A 25,735-nucleotide genomic window follows, 5' to 3' on the forward strand; every position below is an offset into this window, starting at 1 on the left:
TGAAAAGAGGAGAGGGACATGAATCAATATCTTGATATCTATCAGGTTTTCTCAATTTATCCCTATCTCTAAGATTATATCTCTTCTCAGAGGGTTCCCTTTGTGGAGACTTGCCTCCTCGGCCAGGAGATCTTTCTCTCCATTGAGACCTTCCTCTGGACTGGAATCGTTTTTCTCTGGGAGTGGTTTGTTATTACCATCCCAACTCTTTTTTGGAGAATTTAGATTATTTTTAATAAATGTTTTTCAGCATTTTCAGTTAGTTGGGATTTTAGTGGTTTCCCACCTAAACTATCTCTTCCTAGTTCTTCATAGGATTTTTCTATGACTCTGGCAAGTTCAAATGGTTGGTCTGTTATATCTGTCTCCTTCAATTTCTGGAGGTACTTTATATCGTCCCTTGCCAATTGAACTAATTCTCTATATGCCTTTGTTATTTCTTTTAGTTTAACAAGAAGTTCCTCATTCGACATTGTTTCAGTCTCTGGGTGTGGTGTGTAGCTGGATAGAACCGGCCACGTGGCTCCTGGTCTTCCTAGTGGACCGTGCCTGGTGATGTGAATTTGATGTTTTAGGGCGCCATTAAACCAGGGCAGGTGCTCTTGGTAAGTTAGTGGGATTTCAACGTCCTCGAAAGGCGTGTATATATCCGGAGGTTCCAATATTTTGTAATAGTGGAAATCTTTTGTCACAGCATGTGCTGCTGTAAAATGTATCCATGAATAGAATACATCTGTCTGCCGAAATTCATGTGCCTCTATCACGAAAATGACCGTACCACCTCTTTGTGATAGTCCATTTTCTATAAGTTTGAGATTTATAGTTTTTCTTATATTGACCGGAATGATTATAGCATTCGGGTCATCTTGCTGGAGACTTGAGTCTTCCGCTAAGAGTCGAGCTGCTAATGCTTCTCTAACTCTTTCTTCTTTCCTACCTGTCATTTTACTGAAAGAAAGTTTTTTTTTTTTTTTTTTGCAGATCAAGTTTCAAGGAAACAAAGATTAGGTGCACAATATTTTGGAACACTGTATCCTTCAAAGTTGACTAAACTAAAAACTAATACATAGGATTCTCATCCTACTAAGTTCCTGCGGATATTAACCTTTCACCCACTCCAGACGTCTATTGGAGTTTCTACGGGAAAAAGGGGTCTTTTTGAAAAGCACGACTGAGTTACTCTAGTGTAATGTCCTGTAATCTTTTTGCTTAAACCTGCATTTGTTCACTGTTTTAATCTTTTTGGTAAAAACCTCTGCACTTTCCTCCAACCCGGTCTGCACTAGCGCTACAGCCGCCATTTGCTGTGTTGTTGTTGTTTTGCCCTGAGCCCGCCCCCTCCACCATGCACCCGCCTCCCATCTGATCCTCCCTCGCCCCTCCCCCCTCCCCACCCACTTATGATAGATGCCGTCGCGCGCAGTGGTCACGCGCTGCGGCCGCGCCGAAGGTGCGCCAAAGGTAAGCCCGTCTACGCCCGTCCGCGCCTGGACCGCGCCCAGCGCCAGACCCCCTGGCCTCCGTTCCTCCCGCCCCTCCTGCATCACATACGATGCCACCACCCTCCTAGCCCTAAATCCCGGTCGACTCCCCAACTGCGCCCAAGCAGCTCCTGGACACACCCATGGTCCCTTCTCTTGCAACTCCTGCAAGTTCGACGGCACCAAAACCAACTCCTCATCCACCAACACCAATCAGAGACCTGACACCAACCACCTAAAATGCATCCTGCTCAACACCCGCTCGGTCCACAGACACGCCATCGACCTCTGGAATCTACTAGACACCATCTCACCAGACGTCGCCTTCCTAACAGAAACATGGATGAATGCCTCTTCAGCCCCAGACATCACCATTGCCATCCCGGAAGGATACAAGATCATCCGTAAGGACCGCATCAAGCAAACAGGTGGAGGCATCGCTATCGTCCATAAGAACTCCATCCGCATTTCAACCAGCTCAGACGTCAACCTTGCCAACGCCGAACACCTCCACTTCCAGATCCACACCGACCCCAAGACCACACTCAGAGGCACCCTCCTCTACCGGCCTCCAGGACCCCGTGCACAATTCAGTGACGACATCACTGACTTTATCACCCCACACGCCCTCCCCTCCGAGGACTACATTCTATTGGGAGACCTCAATTTTCACCTGGAAAAGAGCAATGACAACAGCGCCACCACCCTTCTGGACAACCTTGCCAACCTCGGACTCAAACAACTGGTCACTACCCCCACCCACATTGCAGGCCACACACTCGACCCCATCTTCACCTCCAGCAAACATGTCTCATTCAGTCACACCACTGCTCTTCATTGGACGGACCACAGCTGCGTTCACTTTACCTACAATAAGACCACAATCCACAACCATCCTCAACCCACCCTGTGAAGAAACTGGAACAAAATCACCATCAACCAGATCTCCTCATCGCTTCTTCTAAACCCCCCCGCCCTCTCCTCAAACCCCGACCAAGCAGCCATTAACCTCACCCAATGGCTATCCAACAGCGCCGACATCCTAGCACCGTTGAAAAAACGTCAAAGCAAACCAGGCAACAAAAACGCCTCTTGGTTCAACGATGATCTTAAGAAATCGAAGAAACTCTGTCGCTCCCTCGAGAAGGCCTGGAAAAAAGACCCAAACACCAGCACCAGGGACGCCTTCAAAAACGCCACCCGCATACACCACCAACTAATCCGGTCTGCCAAGAAAGCCGCATTCAAAGACCGACTAGATAACAACACCCACAACAGCAAGGAATTATTCAACATCGTCAAAGAATTTACCAACCCATCAGCCAACTCCAACGACATCACCCCCTCCCAAGCTCTATGCGACTCCCTAGCTTCCTTCTTCCACAACAAAATCGCAGACATCCACAACAGCTTCGACAACCGACCCGGAGACCAACCCACCCAACCTTCTGCAGGACCTTCATCCCCCTTGAACACCCTTAATGACTGGAACCCAATCTCCACTGAGGACACCATCCGCCTGATGAACTCCATCCACTCAGGATCCCCCACTGACCCAGCAGAAGGAACAAAAATAAAATTCCTGCTACGAGTCCCAAAGTTAAAGGTAGGCCTCCAAAGACAGAATGGACAAAATTCGGGAAGATGCCCAGAACTGTTTCAAACGGTGTTAACAGTCCCGAAAAAATTGTCTTAAATACATGTGTGATGCCACTGGTATCAGACATGTTTAAAATTTGACTTAAGATTTCTACAAAATGCACGGGGCAATTTGTCGATAAAAGGGTATGTTTCTCTGCTACTGTCCTTGCAACTTGCAGATCATACGTTTCTTTGGCTGAGGTCAATGACACAGTCGTCTGTAAAAGAATAGACTTCATTCTGCTTAAAGTATCAATTCAAATAGAAGAGATATTCACATAAGGCCATATTGCCGCCTCCATGTCTGGATTCCTGTTTGGATACAATACTTGCATACAGCAAACGACCTTGGAAGTAACAGTTACGAGATAGCATTCTCCTGGCACTATTCCACAACAGCTGTGGTCAGTTATTATAACGTAGCTACCGTTGGAAAGCTGTCTGAAGAACGGTTCTATCTGTGTTGCAGGAGTGCCTTGCAGGTGACAAGAAAGGTTATTTAAAGACCCTTCGCAGGCTCCATGCAAGTTAATACCTTGACACAGAAGTGTACCGCTTAGTGATTTTTTACAATTATTACCACTAAGAAATACCTCCTTTTTCCCTTCATTATAACATTTGTGTGTGTAAGGTAAATCCTAGGTTGATTTGATGTATCCTTTACCCAACCTTTCATACTGGCCTGCTGGTATATATAGTTGGCAATATTTAAACTGGAAAGTTGTTATCGGAATTGTAATTGGTCCGTGTATTATCCATTCAATGACAGGTCTCTCTGACATTGTCAATGGTGATCTCTCAAGTTTTTCAATGCTCAGAATCGTATAGTCTGCTCCTTTTTGTGCCAAACAGATTTGTTTATCAGTAAGGTTAAAGATAGAAAATAATGACGTTATGTTGATTAGACGCCATGGCGCGTAGCCTGAACATAGGTTTTGCAACGTCCAGCCTAGCTGTACAATAGAACAAAATTGGGACTGACCATGTTGTAACATTAGCAAGTCTTGCTCTATTATATCAAAGACAGAAGATACAATACTGTCCAGTGAATATATTCTGGAAGACAGAGTCGTTAACCCATTGTTCACTACAGAAAGTGATTTTTCCAAATTTATACGATCAATTTCTCGTATTTTTTCTGCTGTTTCAATTTGCATTACTTTCAAAGCTTCGTTGTATGCAGCGCATATACCAGCCGCTATGAAACATTTTTGACGCTGTTTGCGACGTCCCAGTATGAAATCTCGCAAGTCAGCACCTTCTTTAAGTAAAGTCAAGTGTTGCCTATTTTCAGCCAGTGTGGATTTCTGTAGTCACTGAAGGCATAATTTCCCTACACTGTATGTTGTAACTATCCCTGGATGGTGTCTCTGGGAATATCTTGGGTCTGGTCTGGTCAGCTTGAACCCCTGGTTTTTATTCAGGAATCTATCTTGACAGTTATTTGTGTCTATGGGCCAGATCAACCATTTTTTCCAATCAGGATTTGTTCTGTTTTGGTGAAAAATACGGGATACGTCTATTTCCACATCTGTAGTGCTATTACTATCAGGTATGGGCATTGGAATAGACAGTTTATTTAAGTCTTTTATTTTTGCTAAACCAAGGCAAGTAGTTTGTAGAATGTTATCATTCAGGAAAATTATTTGTTCTGGGATCATGCTGGCTCTAAATAATGATTCTAGACCTTGTACCTGCCAGTCTTTTGTTCCCCAAATGGTTTTTGTTTCAATGTTATTTTTCCAAAATTCAAAACCAAATGTAGACATTTTGTCATAAAATTTTTCAGAATAAATCAATTTAGAATTTGTCAACATTGTTTTCATTCCTGTCTTATTTTACATTTTAAAATAAAACTTTTCTGGATCACTATTGTTAAACCCTGAGAAGTATGGAAATTTCTCAAAAAATGTCTTCGAACTTCCGTTTGGAGGAGTTGGACAATGTTCCCATTGATTATAAGTAAAAACATTTCTAGGTTGCGCAGATTTATGCAAATAATGATGACCATGGTGATTGTAACAGTATAATTCTTCATAATTTGATTAAACCTGTAAATAATCATGTTCTGTAAATTTAGCTGACATTACTAAATCTGAAATCATCAGAAAAAGAACTTGGTATCACAAAGTCACTTAAGGAAACCTTAAAATGGTGTGGATACTTCAAGAGCTCAATCGGGCCATATATTTCATAATCAGTTCTGTCCCATGCTATACCCCCAGGTATTGGATTGGCTGTGATGTTCACTGATGATAGTTCCCTTTTTTCGATGTGAGAGGATCTGTGAGACTTTAGGACCAAGTTGATGTTCTGACTTGCTGTGTCCATTGTACTATATTTTCCATCAATGAATTTACCCAAGCATAAAACCATGATGAGCCAAAGCAGGAGGAAAAGTACACCTAACCCAGTCCAAAATTCAATCCATGGTGAAATCAGATATGTCTCTTTTAGTTGGTAAAAAAGCTCGGTTATTTTTCCTTTGAAAGTTTTTGTTGCTGGCTTGTCTCCATGTTCACTTGGATCATCGGAAAAGTCATCAAAGTTGATAAAATAGCCAGATGCAGTTCTATCAATTGGTGGGATTGCTTCCGGATTTCCATTGATCTTTGCATTTTCTTTTGTTACATCTGTGCAGTCTGAAGCTACATTGTTGTAGACTGGTGTATCATTATGAATTGTTGCAATTTGGGTTTCAAGAGGCACAAGTTCCATGGCTTTGTTGCATAATCCTTTTTTTTTTTGCTGTTGGTTTATCGAATGTGATTAGTCTCTCAGTTTGAACCTCTTGGATTGTAGCAAAGTTTGGTCTTCTGCTATTTCTTGGGAGTCCACCGGGCCTACTACTTATTATCGGCCACATGATTGTGGTTTCACCAGGTTGATGGAAACAATTCTGTTTTCCTTTTTACCAGCAAGTGGCGGTAGTACTACTGATCTTGTTCCGCTGACAGCTAAGACAGGTACTACTTTTCTGTAAGAAGGCCCAAATTCCTTCTTCACCGCGATCTTCTCTCTGACCAGATCCCCAATCTTTGGAATCCAGACAGGTCTTGCTGGGACAGGTGGTTCTTCAGTGGTTGTTGGCTTAAACTTTGTGTTACTTAGACTTGTTCTTGTTTCATTCAAGTCCTGTAAAACAGCCAAATGATTTTTGATATCAAAAGTTTTTTCTTCTACCACTGAAGTTTGACGATCCAGATCCTGGATAATTATTCTAGTAACAAACAAAAGTTCATACGGACTGATACCTTTTAGAGAATTTCTTGGCATGTTATTAAGTCTACGTTGGACACTTATTAAATGTTTGACCCACCCATCACCCGAACCTAATACCCTCACTGTTATAGATTGCTTTATGTCACGTTTTTTTCTTTCCACTACCGCATTTCCTTCAGGATGGAAGGGAGAAGAGTACCACAATGCAATGCCCATGCTGGTCATGGCCTCTTTGTAAGCTCTAGAGCTAAACGCAGGACCCTGGTCAAAATGTAGCATGCCAATTGCGTATGTGCCGATAAAGACTCACAAATCTTTTTAACAGTTCTGGCGTCAGCCGAGCACTGAGGCCACATTTTTAAGTGAATTCTGTCCTAATAATTATGGGGACGCATTTCTCCGGCTGGATTTCTTCGTATAGATCGCCTGATGCTTTCCAATAAAGGTGTCCTGGCACTGGTCTGATCCGGTTCACAACTGTGATCTCTGTTGCAGTCTGGACAATCCATTGCAAATCTGTAAACTTGCAAGCTCATCCCCGGCCACCAGTATTCTGATTGTAATTCTATTAGAGATTTCAAGATCTCTTGGTGCCTTGGACCCAGTCCCATGTGTGCGTCTTCAATCAAGAAAACTCTCTGGTTCGTGTTTGGAATTACTTTCCCCCCCACTCCAAGGATTTGAGCAAAAGGAACGGAGTTTGCAGCAATTATGTATGTAATACTGAGTGGATAGTTGAGAGGTAATGCTGCATAATCGCCTTTTAACAATGCTTTTACCACCAGCATGGTTTCTCCATCTATGTGTTTTTTTTAACGCTTTTTTGTTGCTACGGAAGCCGGTTGAACCGTTTCCGCTGTGGCTCTATTAGCCAATGAATTCCCTGCAATGTGAACGCCATCACGTTGATGACTCAGTGTATGTTTCACGTGAGTCTTTTGTAGTTCTTTCTGCAAAAGAACTACTTGTTCCCAAAGCGTTTTATGCTTTATTGTGGCACCTGTGTCATCTTTGTGACCATTTTTGCTCCATGTTTGCATATCATTGTTGTATGACTTGACGCAGTAATGCGAATCGCACACTATTAGTGTGGGGAATTCGTGATCGGCGTTTTCAAGCACCATCTTTAAAGATCTTATTTCAGCTCGCTGAGCTGAGCAGTTTCTGAGTGATTCAGTTTTGGTAATCATCAGTTTGAATTTACCAGAGCGCCAGCGACCTTTAACAATCGCGCACGCTGCATTGTAGGATTTTTTATCTACATCGTAATGTTGTGCAAATCTGTCCATATAGATTACACAGGTATATTGTTCCAGAGGAAGAATTTCGATTGGCAGAGGATATTCTTGTTCGTATTCTAGATCATCTAGTTTTTTCATTTTCGGGTCAAAATAGTATTTCACGTCTTCTGTAGCAAGAGAATTTTCCCATTGTATCCATTTTGGATCTAATGCCACTGTATTCAGATTGCGTGGACTTGTTAATGCCTTAAGAGCTGATTCTGCTATATAGACAGTATTCTCTTGCCTTGGGCTAGGGCTCTTTCTCTTGCTACAGCAGTTTGAACCGCTGTCAGAATTTTTTCTGTAGAACTGAATTTCATTTCAGCTTGAGTGTACAAGTGTGATTTGTAAGCTATAGGTACCGTTTCTCCCTCATTAGAGGTCAGGTACGTGAATCTGCATCTTCCTGGGATGACTCGGATTACAAGGTTGCGTACGTTTTCGTGTGTTTGCAGTTTCGTTTTAGTTAACATGTCTGTCTGTAATGATCTAAAAATGTCTCTGTGTTTTTGAGTCCAATGTATTGGTTTGAAATCAGGTTTTATTAATTCATAGAGAGGTTTAACCCTCTCTGCATAATTTAGAATGTATGTTGTACCAAAATTCAGGAAGCCTAGTATTGATTGTAAATTTGTCAGCGTTTTTGGTGCTTGGAGTACTGCGCACTTCTCTAGGAAGTTGTATGCCAGGCTTTTGCCTTCACTTGATAATTCATATCCTAAAAATAGGACCGTTAGATGGGCAATTTTTGACTTTTTAAAGTTGAATTTGTAACCCTCAGATTTGAACCCAAGAATTATGGTGTTCACTCTTTTTAAGTGAGTCTCCAGGTCATCGTCTGTAAGATAGATATCATCGACATATGATAATGCTTCATCATCATATATTTCTAGTAATTCTGTTACTCTTGCTGAGAATAATCCTGGGCTATTCTTGAATCCGTGTGGGAGTCAGCAAAATAGTTTTTGCGACCCCATTATTGAGAAAGCGGTCAAATACCTGCTTTCAGGTGCAATGTTTTGACAGAAGAATCCAATAGAGATATCTAATGTTGTTTTATATTTTTTGCACACGATGTTGTTCATTAGTGCTGCACTGTGTGAATGTTGTACTGCAAAAGTTTTGCAACAGGAGTTTAAATGTCTGTCGTCCAAAACTAGGCGATATGAATCGTCTGGCTTGGAGACGGAAAACAAAGGATTGTTCATTTGTGAGGTGCTTGTTTCAATCACCCCTTGATATTCAAGTTGATCTAAGATCTCTCTTACTTGCTTATTAACTTCTTGTTTAACTAGGTACTGCCTTTGGGCAGTAGGTTGATTTTTTAAGTGGATTTTGTGGTGAGGTGAGTCCTCATTCCATCCTACATGATTTTTGTATAATGCAGGGGCTTGGACCACTGCCCATTTTCTTGCGAATGTGTATTTTTTATGAATTGGAATATGATTTGAGAAGGCAGGTATTATCATTTCTTCGCCATGAGGGCATTCCTTGACAAACTCTGGTGGCCAGTCTTTTTCAGCTAACAGGATGTCATAGCCTTTAGAAAGATTCTCCCAAAAGAGACCGTTTATTTTCCTAGTTTTATCTCCCTCTATATGCAATGTTATTTCATATAGTTTATGGGGCACACTAACTTGTGTGTCTGCAGTTACCACCTGAATGTATTCATTTGTGTCCACTGTCTCCAGAAGATTCACCAGGATCTTGCGAGCTATGGTCACTTCTGCTGCGCTGTCTAGCATTGTCTGTGCCCACTCTCCATTTTTCAGTTGTGTCCTCAGAATCCTCGGCATGTTTAATTTTAATACTTGCTACCTTCTTTCTGGGAAATTGTGATTTTTTACTTTGATGAGCAGGTTCTTTGTCTTTGGACTTGGCGTGCTCTTCCCTGTGTTCTGACCATCCTCTTCTTTCCAATTTCTGTGAGGAAGTCTGAAAAGAGGAGAGGGACATGAATCAATATCTTGATATCTATCAGGTTTTCTCAATTTATCCCTATCTCTAAGATTATATCTCTTCTCAGAGGGTTCCCTTTGTGGAGACTTGCCTCCTCGGCCAGGAGATCTTTCTCTCCATTGAGACCTTCCTCTGGACTGGAATCGTTTTTCTCTGGGAGTGGTTTGTTATTACCATCCCAACTCTTTTTTGGAGAATTTAGATTATTTTTAATAAATGTTTTTCAGCATTTTCAGTTAGTTGGGATTTTAGTGGTTTCCCACCTAAACTATCTCTTCCTAGTTCTTCATAGGATTTTTCTATGACTCTGGCAAGTTCAAATGGTTGGTCTGTTATATCTGTCTCCTTCAATTTCTGGAGGTACTTTATATCGTCCCTTGCCAATTGAACTAATTCTCTATATGCCTTTGTTATTTCTTTTAGTTTAACAAGAAGTTCCTCATTCGACATTGTTTCAGTGTCTGGGTGTGGTGTGTAGCTGGATAGAACCGGCCACGTGGCTCCTGGTCTTCCTAGTGGACCGTGCCTGGTGATGTGAATTTGATGTTTTAGGGCGCCATTAAACCAGGGCAGGTGCTCTTGGTAAGTTAGTGGGATTTCAACGTCCTCGAAAGGCGTGTATATATCCGGAGGTTCCAATATTTTGTAATAGTGGAAATCTTTTGTCACAGCATGTGCTGCTGTAAAATGTATCCATGAATAGAATACACCTGTCTGCCGAAATTCATGTGCCTCTATCACGAATATGACCGTACCACCTCTTTGTGATAGTCCATTTTCTATAAGTTTGAGATTTATAGTTTTTCTTATATTGACCGGAATGATTATAGCATTCGGGTCATCTTGCTGGAGACTTGAGTCTTCCGCTAAGAGTCGAGCTGCTAATGCTTCTCTAACTCTTTCTTCTTTCCTACCTGTCATTTTACTGAAAGAAAGTTTTTTTTTTTTTTTTTGCAGATCAAGTTTCAAGGAAACAAAGATTAGGTGCACAATATTTTGGAACACTGTATCCTTCAAAGTTGACTAAACTAAAAACTAATACATAGGATTCTCATCCTACTAAGTTCCTGCGGATATTAACCTTTCACCCACTCCAGACGTCTATTGGAGTTTCTACGGGAAAAAGGGGTCTTTTTGAAAAGCACGACTGAGTTACTCTAGTGTAATGTCCTGTAATCTTTTTGCTTAAACCTGCATTTGTTCACTGTTTTAATCTTTTTGGTAAAAACCTCTGCACTTTCCTCCAACATGGTCTGCACTAGCGCTACAGCCGCCATTTGCTGTGTTGTTGTTGTTTTGCCCTGAGCCCGCCCCCTCCACCATGCACCCGCCTCCCATCTGATCCTCCCTCGCCCCTCCCCCCTCCCCACCCACTTATGACAGATGCCGTCGCGCGCAGTGGTCACGCGCTGCGGCCGCGCCGAAGGTGCGCCAAAGGTAAGCCCGTCTACGCCCGTCCGCGCCTGGACCGCGCCCAGCGCCAGACCCCCTGGCCTCCGTTCCTCCCGCCCCTCCTGCATCACATACGATGCCACCACCCTCCTAGCCCTAAATCCCGGTCGACTCCCCAACTGCGCCCAAGCAGCTCCTGGACACACCCATGGTCCCTTCTCTTGCAACTCCTGCAAGTTCGACGGCACCAAAACCAACTCCTCATCCACCAACACCAATCAGAGACCTGACACCAACCACCTAAAATGCATCCTGCTCAACACCCGCTCGGTCCACAGACACGCCATCGACCTCTGGAATCTACTAGACACCATCTCACCGGACGTCGCCTTCCTAACAGAAACATGGATGAATGCCTCTTCAGCCCCAGACATCACCATTGCCATCCCGGAAGGATACAAGATCATCCGTAAGGACCGCATCAAGCAAACAGGTGGAGGCATCGCTATCGTCCATAAGAACTCCATCCGCATTTCAACCAGCTCAGACGTCAACCTTGCCAACGCCGAACACCTCCACTTCCAGATCCACACCGACCCCAAGACCACACTCAGAGGCACCCTCCTCTACCGGCCTCCAGGACCCCGTGCACAATTCAGTGACGACATCACTGACTTTATCACCCCACACGCCCTCCCCTCCGAGGACTACATTCTATTGGGAGACCTCAATTTTCACCTGGAAAAGAGCAATGACAACAGCGCCACCACCCTTCTGGACAACCTTGCCAACCTCGGACTCAAACAACTGGTCACTACCCCCACCCACATTGCAGGCCACACACTCGACCCCATCTTCACCTCCAGCAAACATGTCTCATTCAGTCACACCACTGCTCTTCATTGGACGGACCACAGCTGCGTTCACTTTACCTACAATAAGACCACAATCCACAACCATCCTCAACCCACCCTGTGAAGAAACTGGAACAAAATCACCATCAACCAGATCTCCTCATCGCTTCTTCTAAACCCCCCCGCCCTCTCCTCAAACCCCGACCAAGCAGCCATTAACCTCACCCAATGGCTATCCAACAGCGCCGACATCCTAGCACCGTTGAAAAAACGTCAAAGCAAACCAGGCAACAAAAACGCCTCTTGGTTCAACGATGATCTTAAGAAATCGAAGAAACTCTGTCGCTCCCTCGAGAAGGCCTGGAAAAAAGACCCAAACACCAGCACCAGGGACGCCTTCAAAAACGCCACCCGCATACACCACCAACTAATCCGGTCTGCCAAGAAAGCCGCATTCAAAGACCGACTAGATAACAACACCCACAACAGCAAGGAATTATTCAACATCGTCAAAGAATTTACCAACCCATCAGCCAACTCCAACGACATCACCCCCTCCCAAGCTCTATGCGACTCCCTAGCTTCCTTCTTCCACAACAAAATCGCAGACATCCACAACAGCTTCGACAACCGACCCGGAGACCAACCCACCCAACCTTCTGCAGGACCTTCACCCCCCTTGAACACCCTTAATGACTGGAACCCAATCTCCACTGAGGACACCATCCGCCTGATGAACTCCATCCACTCAGGATCCCCCACTGACCCATGCACTCACCACATCTTCAACAAAGCAGACTCCATCATAGCACCACACCTCCAAGATGTCATCAACTGCTCCCTCAACTCCGCCACCTTCCCGGAATGCTGGAAACACGCAGAACTCAGCGCCCTTCTGAAAAAACCCACAGCTGACCCCACCGAACTCAAAAACTACCGCCCCATCTCACTTCTTCCATTCCCGGCCAAAGTCATCGAGAAAGCTGTCAACAACCAGCTCGCCACCTTCCTCGAAACCAACAAATCCCTCGACCCCTCACAGTCCGGCTTCCGAGCCAAACACAGCAACGAGACCGCACTCATCGCAGCAACAGACGACATTCGAACTCTACTGGACAAACAAGACCTCTGCAACTCCCTCGCCTCATACTTCCACAACAAGATCACGGACATACACAGCAGCTTCAACAACCAACCGACGCACACCATGACCGACCAACCACCCTCCCCCACCACCACCCTCCACGCCTGGACCCCGATCAGCACCGAAGACACCATCCGCACGATGAACTCCATCCACTCCGGATCACCGACCGACCCCTGCCCTCACCACGTCTTCAACAAGGCCGACGCTGTCATCGCACCCCACCTGCGAGACATCATCAACACATCCTTCGACACCACCATCTTCCCTGAGAGCTGGAAACACGCCGAACTCAGCGCTCTACTCAAGAAACCAACAGCGGACCCCACCGACCTCAAGAATTACCGCCCCATCTCGCTTCTCCCGTTTCCAGCCAAAGTCATCGAGAAGACCGTCAACAAGCAGATGGCCGCCTTCCTCGAGACGAACGGATCCCTCGACCCCTCACAGTCCGGCTTCCGAGCCAAACACAGCACCGAGACCGCCCTCATCGCCGCCACCGATGACATCCGAGCCCTGATGGACAATGGAGAAACAGCGGCCCTCATCCTCCTAGACCTCTCCGCGGCATTCGACACGGTCTGCCACCGCACCCTAGTACGGCGCCTCAGCAACATCGAAATCCAGGACAAGGCGCTGGAATGGATCATCTCCTTCCTCGACGGAAGAACACAGAGAGTCCGCCTACCACCGTACAAGTCAGAGGCCTCCGAAGTCATCTGCGGCGTCCCCCAAGGATCATCTCTGAGCCCCACCCTCTTCAACGTCTACATGAGCCCCCTCGCGGCCATCGTACGCAAACACAACCTCAGCATAATCTCCTACGCCGACGACACCCAGCTGATCCTCTCCCTGACCAACGACCCCGCCGCCGCCAGAGCCAACCTGCACGAAGGGATGAAAGAGGTAGCCGAGTGGATGACGACCAGCCGCCTGAAACTGAACTCGGACAAGACGGAGGTCCTCATCCTGGGCTCCACACCCTCCGCCTGGGATGACTCCTGGTGGCCTCCCGCCCTGGGCACCGCACCCAAACCGACAGACCATGCACGAAACCTGGGCTTCATCCTGGACTCCTCCCTCTCCATGACCAGGCAAGTCAACAACGTCTCCTCGGCGTGCTTCAACATCCTACGCATGCTACGGAAGATCTTCTGGTGGATCCCCACAGAGACCAGGAAGACCGTCACCCAGGCCCTCGTCACCAGCCGACTGGACTACGGCAACGCCCTCTACGCCGGCACCACCGCCAAGCTCCAGAAGAGACTCCAGCGGATCCAAAACGCCTCAGCCAGACTCATCCTCGACATCCCACGATCCAGCCACATCTCCGGACATCTGAGAGACCTTCACTGGCTCCCCGTCAACAAGAGAATCACATTCCGCCTCCTCACCCACGCACACAAAGCCCTACACGACCAAGGCCCGAGCTACCTCAACAGCCGAGTCAACTTCTACGCTCCCAAACTCCACCTCCGATCAGCCAACCACGCCCTCGCCGCCGTCCCCCGCATCCGAAGAGCGACTACAGGAGGAAGGTCCTTCTCCTACCTGGCCGCCAAGACCTGGAACTCCCTCCCTCCCGACCTGCGCCTGACCCAAGACCACCTCTCCTTCAGGAAGAAGCTGAAGACCTGGCTGTTCGAGCAGTAGCGGCACCCCCCCCCCCCCAGCGCCTTGAGACCCTACGGGTATGTAGCGCGCTTTATAAGTGTCACTGATTGATTGATTGATTGATTGATAGACACAGTCGCCCTCATCCTCCTCGACCTCTCCGCTGCCTTCGACACAGTCTGTCATAGCACCCTTCTACAGCGCCTCAGAAACGTCGGAATCCAAGGAAAAGCACTGGAATGGATCACCTCGTTCCTCCTTGGAAGAACCCAGAGAGTCCGCCTCCCACCATTCAAGTCAGAGGCCTCTGAAGTCATCTGCGGCGTGCCACAAGGATCGTCACTCAGCCCCACCCTCTTCAACGTATACATGAGCCCCCTTGCGGCCATCGCGCGCCATCACAATCTCAACATCATCTCCTACGCTGACGACACTCAACTGATCCTCTCACTCACCAAAGACCCTAACACCGCCAAAACCAACTTACACGAAGGAATGAAAGAAGTAGCCGAGTGGATGAAGCACAGCCGTCTGAAACTGAACTCAGACAAAACAGAAGTCCTCATCTTAGGCACCTCCCCCTCCGCCTGGGATGACTCTTGGTGGCCAGAGCCCTTGGAAAAGCACCCATCCCGATGGACCACGCACGGAACCTGGGCGTCATCCTGGACTCCTCACTCTCGATGACCAGACAAGTCAACGCCGTTTCATCATCTTGCTTCAACATTCTTCGCATGCTCAAAAAAACATTTCGCTGGATCCCCACCGAAACTAGAAAAACGGTCACACACGCACTGGTCACGAGCCGCCTGGACTACGGAAACACCCTATACGCCGGTACCACTGCAAAACTCCAGAAAAAACTCCAACACATCCAGAACGCGTCAGCCAGGCTCATACTAGACATCCCGCGTAAAGAACACATCTCTGGTCACCTGAAAAACCTCCACTGGCTCCCCGTAAATAAGAGGATTACTTTCCGCCTCCTAATCCACGCACACAAAGCACTTTACGAACTTGGACCCGAATGCCTCAACACACGACTGTCCTTCTACACCCCCTCCCGTCAGCTACGATCCTCCAACCAAGCCCTTGCCACTGTACCTCGCATCAACAAAACCACCATGGGAGGTAGATCCTTCTCCTACCTGACAGCTAAAACCTGGAACTCACTTCCCACTCACCTTCGCCTCACTCAGAACCACCTAGCATTCAGAAAGCAACTTAAAACTTGGATATTCGACAAGTAATTCCCCACCCTTCCTCAAGCGCCTTGAGACCCTATGGGTATGTAGCGCGCTATATAAATCTCTTGACTTGACTTGACTTGACATTATCGCCTTACCAAACGTTGGGCGCCATGTAGTGTAGTTCCTATATTCCCAATAGGCTCTGCGCATTGGAATAACATAAACAGCAGTGTAGACGTAGGACTGACGTCATCTAGGTCTCTACTGACTATGTTAGACTTAATTAGTTTTGCCAGCTAGCTCAGAGGTCACTAGAAACTTTCTTGAATGTTCAGGAAAGGGTTAACCGTCCTGATTTAGACAAGAAGGGATTCGTTTCTGACAACCACATAAACATGACAACTTTGCTCCCTCAGAATAAAGAGTGTATCTCTAGAGTCGTGTGAAAACAATAGGCAGCTATTTCACTCAGTCAATTGTGCATGCTTAGTTCCACCAGAGTGCAGAGAAATAGAGAGATGGGTGTTTTCAATAAAAGGTGTTATTTTATTGAGCAGTCTTCTTTCTCATGCAAGAGAAATGAATTGCCACAATTGCAATACTTATCATAAAGTAAAGTGCATACAGTAAAAGTAGTATTATGAAATACTGTAAAAGCATTGATATGGTTTCTTAGCCATATGATACTTTAATATGGATAAAATATATACATACATAAAAACATTGACTAACGAACTCAACTGGTGCTTCTAAGATACGCCTACCCTGGTGTACCTGACCTAAGCCTAATACGTGGGAAGGAGTAAGTAAGTTGCAGTTTTAAGTTAAGTTGTTTTTTTTTGCCAAGTATCGGAATCAAGAATTCTCTCTAAGGTTTTAATCAGCTCCGTACCTTGGTTATAGAATGAAGGAGGTCTTGTATCTCGCTTCTCAGGACTCGATCTCCCAGCAACCCGCAAGGGTAACCTTGAAACACCGGAGCTGGATCTCTCGGCTTGAGAAAAGGCAGATTCTCCAGGGTGTCAAAGGGGAGGGGCGGCTTCCTTCGGCTCTCGCATCAGCTGGGCTTCAGATAAGTAGATAGCCACTCTGCTCCACACCACTGTGTGTTTGCTTAAGGCAACATTGGTATATTTATACCTGAAAGGTGCCGGGTTTGACGTAAGGTTGGACATAAGATGTCACTAAGAACTAACAGTTCTTTCTGGACTCCAGGAGTTCTTGTGCAAATCAAAACAAAATCAGGGGAATTCCTGGGCTGCTGGAGGCTTGGTTTGTTTAAATAACGCGTTGTGCTTTCTAGGAGTCTATGGGAGTAGTCTTGCCGTGCTTTGGACTGTATGGGCTATCACTAAATATGGATATGATTCTTATGCCTTTCAAATTAGGGTCCTAGATAGAAATACAACACTTCCACCATCTTGAACCCATACTTGGACCCACCCTGAATGAGTCCTGAACCCCCAAGTGGTGTACCACTAGTGCTGATGGCCAGATGGCAAAATCCCAAATGTGAGAAATTCGAATATTTTTGTCCAAAACTGCCAAGAGAACCAAAAGGAGACCGGGACCAACCTGCTTGCCTTTCCATCCGAGGTACATCACTGTTCTGATTAACTTTACAGCTACTCCTGCTACATTCTTCCCCACAGCTGTAGTCCTTCACATTGTCCTTTGCCAAAGGGGTATCTAAGCCACTTGAACTGCCTTCAGACACAGCCTTCTGCATCTAAGGGCCTAATTATTGAATTTGGCGGCCCAATGGACTTTCAAACCTGTATAGCAACTAAGTATGGGCGAATTTTGCGGATCTGTGATCTGCAAATTTGTGTGAAATCAGCTAGAAAATCTGAGAGTTCGCGAAAGAATTTGCGAACTCACGGATTTGCCCAAAAAAGACTGTTTCCTGGTGTGCGGGGCCAAACGGGTGAGGCTTCTATGCGTGTTCATATGCCTCTTGTGTATAAAGGGTCAGAGAGCGGGCAGGGCATCATATGAGGAGAAAGCAGCCTCCTGGTCACATGAACTACACGGGGATCGCGCTCGAGAAACTCATTGATGCAAAGACCTACCCGAAGTATTACAGCTAATTTTTGACGGCAGGGATGGGGATAAAGCACACTTTCCCAGCCTCGACCGTGCTCAATAATGTTTAGACTGAATAAAATGTTACAGAATTTGAGCTTCAACTCGGGCACCTGCTTATCTGTAAGTGCTTCCTGTTGAGGGTTAATTGTTGTGGCAGGAGCCTCGTGCCAGAATGAATCCTGCCCTGCATATTTATCCACAAAGATGACACCGTTTTGTGGAATACCTCTACTCAACTGGAGTACTTTCTACTGGCTAATCAGTAAGTGCTACCTCATTGGGTAAATGTATAGTGCTTTTCCTACACTGCAGCTGTGTAAAGGGCCAGAAGATTTGTCTCCAGTGAGCATGTGTGCCTGTAACTTTGCCACCGCGCCAAAAGGCGCAGCGGTCCCTTGAGAGAGCTGTCCATCATAGTGGGAAAAGGGCGGGAAGACGTTTCATACTGCTAGTGTGTGATGTGCAGGGCAAAACGGGCGGTGCTTCTATGCGTGTTCACATGGCTAATCAGTAAGAGCTACCTCGTTGGGTAAATGTTTAGTGCTTTTCCTACACTGCAGCTGCGTAAAAGGCCAGAAGATTTGCCTCCAGTGACCGTGTGTGCATGTAACTTTGGCCCCTTGAGTGAGCTGGCCATAAAAAATAAAAAAATCCACCCGCGAGCGGATTTGCGAATTTTTCAGCAATATCGCGAGATTTGCAGATCGCAAAATTGCTGAAAATACGCAAATTTCGCAAGCGGAACAAATGTTTGGCCCGTACTTAATATCATCCTTTCTTAGGACCACTTAAGTGAGGGACCCTGTGCTCTGAATCATGATATGGTACCTGACAGTCTAACCCATGCTGCTCACTTGTCCACTATCTCTACACAGAATCTTTCACCTGCAAACATATAATGCTCTCTCCCAACAGATAATGCTTGTTTAAATTTCCTAAGTTGGAACATAGCGGGTCTAGCCTCCAACAATCTGACTGATGGATGGAGAACATTTATCATACAAGAAACCTGGGAGACAAACGAAATTGCATTTGATGGCTTTACATGCTTTAGCTTGCCCATGACTCCATCTCCATCCGGCAGAGCTAAAGACCTGCTTTAAAGTTGATATTGGCTGTTCAATTGCACCGCTATTCCAGGAGCAGGCGAAGGTGCAGGCCTTCTGCCTTAACTGGAAAGATACGCATAAGATCTATTTGGTAAACTTTTACGATAACAACTTCTCATCCAAGGATGATTGTCAAGGTCTTTTTGTAGTGATTGATACGCTTGTGGAGAGAGAGGCTCGGGTGGAATTCCCCCTTAAGTTGTTGGTGGTGGGGGATATTAATGCCAAATTGGGGCACCCTCATGCTATTTCTCCAACCACTTTTGATCTATTCTCTTGAGAGTCGAACTGTAATGTGATGGACGCTAGGGGGCAGGCCTTATTCTCTTATCTGACAGAATGGGGCATGATCAATAAGGTTCCTAACCCTATTGACCTATGTATTCCAACCTTTGTAGGGCGGGCGTAGGGAGCTCCATTGACTACATTTTTGCCACCTGGAATATTAAGAATTGTGAGGGCCTCATTCAGACCACAATCCCATTTCTGCTAAGATAGTGCTACCCCATATGCAACAGCCTCTGCCTTCCCAGGTCCTATCTACTAAGGACGCAGGGTGTAGGGTGGTATGGCTAACCGCGAGCATGAACAGCATTATGTCCCAGGTGATATGCAATAGTACTGCCAAGGTGAACAGCTGTAATCGCATACCATGCGATTGGGCTTGCATCCTAATTGACTTCACAAACCTCTTAGCTAAGATTAACATGCTGCTTTCCAGACCCATTGCCCAGCCACGTCACCATGTTAAATCATGGTTTCATAACGCCTGTAGAGCAGCCAAAAACACACTACATCGGGCCTTAAAGCAAATCACTAGAGACCAGCTTCCAATTAAGGAAAGTAGAAAGCTATACCACCATGCCATTGAAAGAATAAAGTCGACTATGAAGGTGGAGAAATGGGAGTCTATAGTGGACGCATGCCACTCTAAAGGCCCACAATCCTTCTGGAAAGCAGTAAGGTCTGTCCTATCCCCTGTCTTACCAACTGACAAAGTAACCATCCACATTGCAGCTGAGACATGGGTGGCACATTATGCTGGGTTTTATTACTCTGATTGCAGGGCTACAATGTGCCCAAACCTTGCTTTTAATGAACAGGAGGTTTTAAAAGCAATTGTTATTAGCAAAGACAAGAAGGCTTCGGGGCTGGATTGCATTCCACTTGATTTATTTAAGGAAGACCCAGTGTTCTATGCCCCGATCCTCACTTCAGTTTTTAATTCAGTTTGCAGCAAGGGAGTGCCAAGGTTGTGGAGTTCATCTGGAATTGTCCCTGTGTTTAAAAAAATGAAAAATGCCCAATGTTAAATGCTATCACCCAATATCTCTTTTGGAATCGTCTGTTAAAATTATTGGGAGAGTCTTTTTGGACCGCTTACAGGACTGGATTAATGCCAACAGCATACTTGCTCCTAGCCAGTATGGGTTCAGAAAGTGGCTCTGCACAATTGAACAGTGCCTCAACCTCCACCTCATTGTGGCAACATTTCAATATTCCAAGGTCACTTCCACTCACTTGGCATATTTGGACCAGTCAAGTGCATTTGACTACGTCTCCCGCTCTAAGTTGTGGGTCTCCTAGAACATGGGTGTTGATGAGGGACTGGTTAAATTCTTAAAGCACCTCCATCATGACCTATCTGCTTCAGTTAGGTTTAATAGTGCTGGTGCATGTACAGAGCTGTTCAGCATCAAGTGGGGGGTGCACCAGGGCTGTGGCCTTGCCCCAATATTATTCCTTCTCTATGTAAATGATTTGGAGAAAACTTTAGTTTTGGTTGGGGCTGACGTCCCACATGTGGAGAATAACGCTGTTCCAGTGCTATTATTTGCCGATGATGCAGTCCTCCTGGTAAGGACTGCGAACGGTATTAAAAAACTTATCGTCAGCTATGTCAGTTTCATAAAGGACCTGGGATTGGAGCCAAACTACAAGAATACCTTTAAAATGATATGCAGCTCAAAAAATACAAACACCTGTAGTCTAAACATAGAGGGCAAACCTTTGGAGACGGTTAGTTCCTACCCTTACTAAGGCCTGGAGTTTGACGAAGGTTATACGTGGCTTACTTGTGTAAAAAACAGAATGACAAGTTATACACAAGCTGTAGGCACCACGTTCTCGAAGTCTATTGGTAATTAAGCCCATTGCTCCAATATTGGAGATGTACAATTGGTAATGTCTACTGATCTTAACATATTGAATGGGAATATGGGGATTTGGGGATGCACACACAATGTAGATAGAGAAGAACAGATTTTGCCGTCGAGTTCTAGGGGTTCACCCCTCATCTGCGCATTTCTCCCTCCACCTGGAACTAGGTATGGGCTATGTCCAAGATACAATTAATTCTGCCCCTTTAGCCATCTGGTGCTGAATCTGGTCCAACAAAGAAGCTGACTTTAACCGGGCTGTTATTAGAGATTGTTTAAGTTGTGCCTGTGGCCTGTCCATTCCTTAGCTCCAATATATCAAAACTTGCTTTTCAGCACTTGGTTGTGCCTCATTGTTTGAGCACCCAGAGTCAATTGGTAAAGGGGACAGAAAGTGGGTTATGGATAGTTTTCGCAAGCATAAGCAATCCTCCAGGGAACTATCAGAAGTGGTTAAACCCTCAGTTAGAAAATATTGCCTCATTCAAGTGTACCCCACAATTACTCCGTATTTATTATAAATGACCAATGTCAATGGCAGCAATTCGAGCTGCAGCCTTGGACAGTAAGAAAAAATAACAAGATACAGTGTTCTGCTAAGGCAAGCAATTCTGAGTACTAAGGCTTAATGCAAGCACTGTCCCAGGCAGTCTTAAGCGGGTTACAAAATACAAAATTGAGTCACACTGGCTAACGAGGGCCTACATACAGCAGCGATAACTCAGCAGGTTACAGAATGTGAACATCAGTGCATGTAATTTAGCCACACACTGCTAACCTAACACAGCATAGCGAATGCATCATGGGAAAGGGAATTTCGAATCTAACAGACCCTCCTTTTAGCAATTGTGGATAAAAACCTTTATTGCTATCCGGCAGGGTCTTTACAATTCTAAGGGGAAAAAAGGAAAATGCATGGTCACTCAAATCGCAAAAGGGAAACAAGACAGTGCAGGTATATCAACATGCATATAATCTTCTGGATCTAAGCCACCCTCCTTTTCATCTGGTCTAGGTATATAGCCTTAGGATGCCAGTCTGTTTTTCAACTATGTCATAGTCAGACTGTATCAAAATACTCAAATGTTCATTATCATGGTGCAGGGAAACTATAATAGACATGTTGATCTAAAATAGATCTACATCAATGCTCAACACCCCTTCTATCTCCCTCTGACATATTACTTCAGAACTTGTGCTGTATGTATGTTCTTTCCTTAGACGTTAATGTTCCTTCGCAGCAAATGCAACAAACTTGGAGACAGTGTATACAAGGGTCTATTTGTCATATCACATATTATATATTACTGAGGATGGGCACAATTCATAGATGAGGCAGTAAATACAGTGGGGGTACAAGACGACCTGTCATACTAACTATCATGGAAGGTCTCGGCCTAATATACACATTCTTTTGTAGGGAAAGAATCACTAAATGCATTATTGAGGACTGGAGAACTGAATTGAGGGTACACCAATCTGAGAAACTATATTATCACGTTGTGTCCTCCGATGCTCTCCTGTGTGAGGGGCCAAAGTAATAAGCATGTTCACAAGGGCAACTGGCGTTGTATAAAACTTGGATACATAGGATACTTTTCGTCATTGTGGTAGGATATTTCTATGCTATTATTGACACAATAACAACTATGGATGCAACTTATACTTTCTATGTACTGACTTTGCTCTGAATTGGGAGATGCAAAAGGAAAGCTCTTTCCTTATCAATTGGGGGAACAAAATGAATACATGATGATTGGGAGGAAAAAAACACAAGGGAAATACAACACAAGGGAATTGGTGGTCAGGGATCAGGTGGATGGGCAAAACGCGTCTTTCCAGTGTCCTTTTCAGAGAGCCACTGTTCATCTAGCAGCGGGGCTATTGAGCACCGGTGTTAGAGCTGTGTGTCCAGCACGGATCAAGATCAAGATCCCACATTTCTCTCTCTGGATCACAGTCCCTTTGCCCCATGGGTTGGCTGTCCAAGAAATGCACCAAACTCTCCTCACCTACTCTATGGCCGGTACCTTAGACAGGGTACCCACACCCTATTCTTCATCATTGAAGTCCATCCCTAATAACCCCATCCTACCACGGTGCACTGTTCCTCCTTCGGGTGAATGTCATACCCTACACAAAAGTGGTCAAAGGAAGAAGGGGGTCAGACTTGATGGACCAAGGGGCAGAGGCTCAAACACAGGTGCCCACCGGCTATGCTCAATGGGCTGGGACTGAGACACAACAAGTAGACCAACACGTTGGGGCTCATAGATAGCACTCTCTCTGTCTCAATGGTACTGCCTCGCCCAGCATGTCTTTGCTCTGCAGCTCCGCCTTGGTCGTATTCATAGGTGTTCCATAACGAGCAGCCATGCTGTGCATCACGTTCTACCCCTCTCTCTCCCAATGACTAAAGGGCATCCCGGACCTATTAGTGAGTATGAAACAAACTTTTAGTGAACTGGCAAGGGTAAAATGTTACATAATTATTATTATTATTATTTTTTCTTCCAATCCCAAGCAGTAGGGTAAGCCTTAATTCAGTTATCAAGCTATGGAAGAATATTCGGACAAACATTGAAGTAGTGTATCTGTCCATTCCCATATTATTTATCTGGAGAACCTCAAAAGGGAAATTTCAAAGCAATGGTTCCTTTGTCTTTCTTGTCTTAGCGAGCTTGTGTTCAATAAGCCATAGAGATCACAGCACTTCTACTTTGTGGACCTTCTCTACTATGCAGAATTGCAGACATCTCTAGAATATAATTTTTTTCGAGGAAGAACAATTATACCTTGTGTTTGTGACCATGCTCTCCTGGTATAGCCGTGGCAGGAACTCTAAAACTGTGAATTTAACAGAGATCCTTATTGCATGAATAAGTAACAAATTAAGAATAACTTAGCAAGTACAGGAATTCTCCAGCATAACTTGACGTTATAAACAAACTCCTGTAGAGCAATTTTTTCTTCAAAACCTGTTAACCACTAAAAATGTGCCCTGTGCATTAACCAAGGGCATATGGGTATCCTCCCTAGCATTGTGAATCATGTGCACCATACTTTTCATGGTGTGGGCCATGTTTTATCATATTCAGGGGAAACACCTAGTCACCAGCTCTAAAAAAGGCTGTCAGCTCAATTACACAGACTAACTGATAAGGGATGTCTCTGCGACTGTATGTAGTGTTGCAATAACATGAACAATAATGGTGTTGTCACCTGTGAATTCTTAAACAAAACCACTGACATCTAACTCCCCTTAAGGATCAAATAAGGGAGCATCAGTCTAATCTTTCCGTCCTTTCATCTTCATCCAATTCCAATTCCATCAATTTACAGAAAGGAACGTCAGTAACATGGCGTACTTATTCATTTATTTTTTTAATGCTGACAATTTGTTCAAACAGTGTTATTTTATAGCCAATTAGACGTGCACTGGTGAGGTGCTCTGTCTCTGTTTATTCAAAAGCATATGAATGACGAAAGCGAGCCCAACCGATTGTCTCATGGCTGTTCCTAGACAGCTCGGGCAGGTTCAAAAGAGAGAGAAAGCGCACAACAACAAGCTATCTTGTGTACTTACCACCCAAAACAGCACACCTCAATACACATAGTAAGCACATAAGCCAATGAAAACATAAAAGGCACAGCTTCTTGTGTATGCACAACAAAAAACAGAGCACAACAACACATGTACCAAGCACAGAAGACAATGAAAAATATAGAGTATTAGTTTCATGCATCTAATACATTGGTAATTTGCTTACGCTTAATTTGCCCAGGAGCTAGTCTCCTACCCCCCTTTGACAGTAGGTGACTGAAGCAGGTGGCCTCCTGTCAAAAATACTTACACCTTGTACAGAAAAAGAACCTCCCCTGTCAGTAAAAAATAAATATAAGAAATATCTGCTTAAGAAAACTAGTGTCTTTGTTGGCAAAGGTAAGTACCTTTGTGCAAAATAAGTACCCTTCCCTCTGATCAATGCAATGGTAATATGATCTTCAGACAACCCCTGCACACTCCCTCGTGAACTTGGTACGAGCAGATAGTCTTATCCCTGTATCAATACTCATACTAACACAATAAAACACAAAGCCAAGAAACCATACCAGTTTCACATTCTCAGTCTCCACCATACTGATACCAAACAGCTTATCCACAATTAGGCAGATACACACAAATAAACTGGACAAGAAATTAGCCGCTTCCTAACAGTGCTTGTTGAAAATACAGACTTTAAAACCACACTTACTAAGAGATATATTATCAAATTCTGAGCTTTTCTCTGCTATAATCCTACTGCAAAAGCGCAATGTGCAGAATTCGTTGGTGCAAATATATAATTTCTCAACTTTTTGAAAACTCCTTCAAAACATATTCATAGCGTGCCAAATACATTACATTGTCCACAAGGCAGAGGAAAAAAACATTTTCAGAATCGTTTAGCAGAAGGGCAGTAACTCTCCCCCTCTAAAGGGGCAAAAAGTGCAAAAAGTGCAAAAAAAAGCGCAAAAAGTGCAAAAACAATTTTGACAGTTTACCAGTTGTTGTACATGAGACACAAACAAAAATCTCCACTAAAGTCCCTTATTTTG

Source organism: Lissotriton vulgaris, chromosome 7 (assembly GCF_964263255.1).
Source record: "Lissotriton vulgaris chromosome 7, aLisVul1.2, whole genome shotgun sequence".
Classification (NCBI taxonomy): Eukaryota; Metazoa; Chordata; class Amphibia; order Caudata; family Salamandridae; genus Lissotriton; species Lissotriton vulgaris.